This window comes from Cajanus cajan, chromosome 2, assembly GCF_000230855.2.
Source record: "Cajanus cajan strain Asha chromosome 2, NIPB_CcT2T_4, whole genome shotgun sequence".
In the NCBI taxonomy this organism is placed as follows: Eukaryota; Viridiplantae; Streptophyta; class Magnoliopsida; order Fabales; family Fabaceae; genus Cajanus; species Cajanus cajan.
In genome coordinates, this window is record NC_138518.1 from 14,952,136 (window position 1) to 14,957,664 (window position 5,529).

At 36.2% G+C, this 5,529-nt stretch overlaps 1 pseudogene; it reads left to right on the top strand.

Moving 5' to 3' along the window:
- The first annotated feature begins 518 nt into the window (after positions 1 to 518).
- LOC145954184 (beta-galactosidase 15 pseudogene) lies at positions 519 to 4,175 on the top strand (annotated as a pseudogene).
- The last annotated feature ends 1,354 nt before the right edge of the window (positions 4,176 to 5,529 follow it).

Sequence of the window (5,529 nt, forward strand, 5' to 3'; positions counted from 1 at the left end):
ACAATAGTAAATCTAATCGTTTTCACAACATATATCCATCCCTCAATCTGCAAATAAACTTAGGCTTCTCATAATAAGTTTAGTTAACTTAACATATCATCCACACCTCATTACAAATCAACAAAGGAATCCCATCGATGGGTTCCTATTAAATGCCTAACCCGAGTGAATCATTAATCCCAATTAAAAATAAATGGATCCAAAACTTGAACATATTGAATTATATACCATTGTTCAAATATTGGAATTAATACGGAAGCCTGGCATGATTAGGGAGATAAAAATAAAAATAAAAAAGATAAACAACCAGCCCATCATAGAGTGCCACATCTTACAACCTATCATTTAGAACAACCTTGACATATCACGCACATGCAAGACTTTCAAAAGTACAACAAGGTTGGTATAGGCCATACCTGTCAAGGATAAGGATTAAAGGAGTTATAGGAAATTTCTTCCATATTTGGAACGTGCTCATCCTTTCTTACATATGTTTACCATAATTACCAACTAATAATAGTTGATTAATTCGAACATGACGACGAGAAGAACAACTTTGTTATTTATTAGCTGTTGTAACTTGCTAAGGTTGCTATAAAACCCCCCCACATCTATTTCAATCAGGCAATAACAAATATTGAATTCTCATACGTGTTTGCAATGGGTTCCTCATCTTGGGTCGCGATTCTCTTGTTGAGCCTGGCAGCCTTACGCTCATGCTTTGCCACAGAGGTCACATATGATGCAAATGCTCTCATTATTAACGGGGAAAGGCGTCTTATTTTTTCTGGTTCTGTCCATTATCCACGAAGCACAGTGGAGATGTGGCCAGACATTATTCAAAAGGCCAAGGATGGAGGCCTTGATGCCATTGAAAGTTACGTATTTTGGGACCGTCATGAGCCTGTTCGACGTGAATACGATTTCTCAGGAAATTTGGATTTTATCAAATTTTTCAAGCTAGTCCAAGAGGCTGGTTTGTATGCCATTTTAAGGATTGGTCCTTATGTTTGCGCAGAATGGAACTATGGAGGTTTTCCATTGTGGCTCCACAATATGCCAGGGATTGAGCTAAGAACAGATAACTCGGTCTACAAGGACGAAATGCAGACCTTTACTACAAAGATTGTTGACATGGTCAAAGAAGCAAATTTGTTTGCATCGCAAGGAGGACCCATTATTCTTGCTCAAATTGAGAATGAATATGGAAACGTCATGTGGGGTTACGGAGATGCGGGGAAATCATATATCAAATGGTGTGCGCAAATGGCTGTAGCACAAAATATCGGTGTCCCATGGATCATGTGTCAACAACACGATGCTCCCCAGCCTATGATCAATACTTGCAACGGCTACTACTGTGACAATTTTCAGCCCAATAACCCCAAGAGTCCCAAAATGTTCACTGAAAATTGGATTGGATGGTTCCAAAAGTGGGGTGAGAGGGTCCCCCACAGAAGTGCAGAAGATTCAGCTTTCTCCGTTGCACGCTTCTTCCAAAATGGCGGTGTACTCAATAACTACTACATGTACCATGGCGGAACCAACTTTGGTCGCACAGCAGGAGGCCCCTATATCACAACATCTTACGACTATGATGCACCACTTGATGAGTATGGGAATTTGAATCAACCCAAATGGGGACATCTTAAGCAACTTCATGCAGCAATAAAATTGGGGGAAAAGATCCTCACTAATGCAACAAGGATTGACAAGGATTTAGGCAATGCAGTCACACTAACAACATACACCGGTGCTGGTGGGGCAAGGTTTTGTTTCCTCAGCAATACAGACAGTAACACAGATGCAAATGTTGACTTACAACAAGATGGTAAATACTCTGTCCCTGCTTGGTCTGTGACCATTCTTGATGGTTGCAAAAAAGAAGTTTTCAACACCGCAAAGGTTAATAGCCAGACCTCAATAATGGTGAAAAAGAGTGATGATGCTTCTGGTAAGCTAACTTGGGCGTGGGCACCAGAGCGAAAGAAAGATGCCTTGCTTGGAAAGGGCAGCCCAAACGCAAACCAGCTTCTCGAGCAAAAGGACCTAACTTTGGATGTCAGTGACTACCTGTGGTACATGACGAACGTCGATATCAACGACACCTCCATTTGGAGTACTGCAACTCTTCGTGTGGACACCATGGGTCATACGCTCCATGCTTATGTTAATAGAAGGTATGCTGGATACAAATTTAGCCAATGGGGAAGCAACTTCACGTACGAGAAACGAGTCTCTTTAAAGAAGGGAACAAACATCATAGCTTTGCTTAGTGCCACTGTGGGGCTTGCAAATTACGGGGCAGGTTTCGATAAGATAAAGACTGGTATAACAGGAGGTCCTGTTCAATTAATTGGGAAGAACAATGTGACTATGGATTTGTCAACCAACCTTTGGTCTTATAAGATTGGTTTGAACGGGGAAAGAAAACGTCTCTATGATCTGCAACCACACACTGGTGTAGCATGGCATGCTAATTCATCCTATCCTATTGGTACACCCATGACTTGGTATAAAGCAGACTTTGAAGCTCCTTATGGAACAAACCCCGTGGTGGTGGACTTGCAAGGGTTGGGTAAAGGACATGCTTGGGTGAATGGGCATAACATTGGTCGTTATTGGCCTTCTTGGATTACTGCAACCAATGGATGCACTGACACTTGTGACTACCGCGGAAATTACATAACAGAAAAGTGCAACACCAACTGTGGCAATCCATCACAACGGTGGTACCATGTGCCAAGGTCGTTCTTAAACAATGACAAGAACACATTGGTTTTGTTTGAAGAGATAGGTGGAAACCCTCAAAACGTTTCCTTCCAAACAGTCACAACAGGAACCATTTGTGCTCTTGTCCACGAAGGTGCATTGTTAGAGCTATCATGCCAAGGTGGACAAGTAATCTCACAAATCCAATTTGCTAGCTTTGGAAACCCAAAAGGAAAGTGTGGCTCTTTTGAGCAAGGCTCTTGGGAAGCTACTGATAGTCGGTCTGTGGTGGAAGCAGCCTGCATAGGGAAAAGTAGTTGCGGGTTTGCAGTGACAAAGGAAGCATTTGGTGTAGCCGGTGCTGACAACGGCCCAACTAGACTAGCCGTGCAAGCGACCTGTTGAGTCGGTTGTTTGCTCTCAAGGCCAAATTCAACCAGTCGAAACCCAAATAGGCTTAAATTGCATGCATGTAACATAGACATACATTTGCATTCGTCACATTTTCTGAATCACAAATAAAAGTGTCATTAATTTCCAATATTCCAATTCCTTACAATAAAATTTACGCTCTCTTCCTTACAAAGAAAATTTATTCTTCAGTCTGACATCATGCAAGTATGGTAATTAAAATTTTGAAGGAAATTAAACTTAAGAATAATGTTTGACTGTGCAGCCTAGTATATAATGTAATGTGGTCTTGGAAAGAATGTGTGTTCAATTTAATTTCATGCACACGACACCAAAATTTTAAATATTAAGAAAATATGACTACCAATGCAATAAGAATTCATTGGATCTACTCTAATTGCATTCATAATAAGAAATAAAGACGTGAGAAAAAAATAAATACGAAACCTTGTGGTTAAAGGTGAAGAAAGAGGCAGGAAGTACTTCAATGAGATAATAATTTTTATTTAATACGTTGGATATATAAATTACGTTATAATATATTAAGCACGCCCGCGTAAGTGAAGTCACATGTATACTATACAATTATAATTTATAACACAAATATATTGCACATGCGTTGTAGTTCGACTACTAACTAAATTCAAATTAAAGGCTCCAAAGGTAAAATTGAATGATAATAAAGTGTTTCAAACCAAGTTTAATACTCACAATATTTTATATTTCAAAACAATTGAGGATGAATGTTAAGATGTCACCAAAGATTGTCAAGCACCACTAGCATTGTAAATTCTTTAATTTGAATGGATTGTTTTCACATGGATAACAAAAATGATTTGAAAATCATGGCAGAGTACAAAAATGCTTTTTTATTGAAGAACTTAAAAAGCTGATGATGTTATGAAAATAAATGTTGTTTAAGACAAAAGTTATGAGAGTATGAAATTTAAATAAAAATATGTATAACTGTAATCAAAATATTTTCGTGCTCTTTGTTTTAATGTAATAAACATTTCTAATAATAAAAAGTATTCACTTTTGTTTGAGTAAACACTATTTTTAAGCATACTCATTCACAACTATTTTAAGTATTATTAAATATATTTAACACTATATCTTAATACAATAGTACATATTTTTGTAACAATATTTAGGTGACGCCTTGCTCATTTGCATGTGGAATGCTTCTACCAATTACCATTTCTGGCTATTTTCGGTACTTGCTATGTCATAAATTATAATAAAACCTATTTTTTAACTTATTTTTATGAAGATAAAAATAAAACAAAAATATGTGACATATATGTCCACGACACCCTCTTTCTTTTCAAACTAATTTTAAAAGCTAACGTTGGAGGAAAAAAGTTTTCAAATCTAGTTTTTGAAAGAAAATTTGATTTGAAGTTAAAGATTGTTATGAGATTTGAAAATAACTTTATGTTTAAATTTAAATATGGGTATTCAAACATTTTACATTTAAAAACCAGTTCTTAAGGTTTCAAAGCAATTTTAAACTGGTTTTAAAAATTTAGAAACCATATTTATTTGAAACAAAATAATGAGTTTAGGTCGAAACCTAGCCCACTTTCAATGCCTTTTTTTAATTAATTTATTTATTTTATATATACGGTAATCCAAACCATGCCCACCCATACATCTCATGCTATTGGTTACAGAAGATTTTGTCTAGCAGACAGTGGTAAATATTTTATATTTAGTTTTTGCTCAACACAAGTTATTAAAGTTCCTGGTCATTTGGTCACTGCATTATTCCTCAGTTTTAAATTTAATTATCAATGTCATTTCTCTTAAAAATTTCAACATAAACATGCAATGAGATTACAGTTACTTTTAATTAATATCCTTGCAATAAAATATTTTGCACATAGTAAATCTAATCGTTTTCACAGCTTATATCCATCCCTCAATCTGCAAATAAACTTAGGCTTCTCATAATAAGTTTAGTTAACTTAACATATCATCCACACCTCATTACAAATCAACAAAGGAATCCCATCGATGGGTTCCTATTAAATGCCTAACCCGAGTGAATCATTAATCCCAATTAAAAATAAATGGATCCAAAACTTGAACGTATTGAATTATATACCATTGTTCAAATATTGGAATTAATACGGAAGCCTGGCATGATTAGGGAGATAAAAATAAAAATAAAAATAAAAAAGATAAACAACCAGCCCATCATAGAGTGCCACATCTTACAACCTATCATTTAGAACAACCTTGACATATCACGCACATGCAAGACTTTCAAAAGTACAACAAGGTTGGTATAGGCCATACCTGTCAAGGATAAGGATTAAAGGAGTTATAGGAAATTTCTTCCATATTTGGAACGTGCTCATCCTTTCTTACATATGTTTACCATAATTACCAACTAATAAT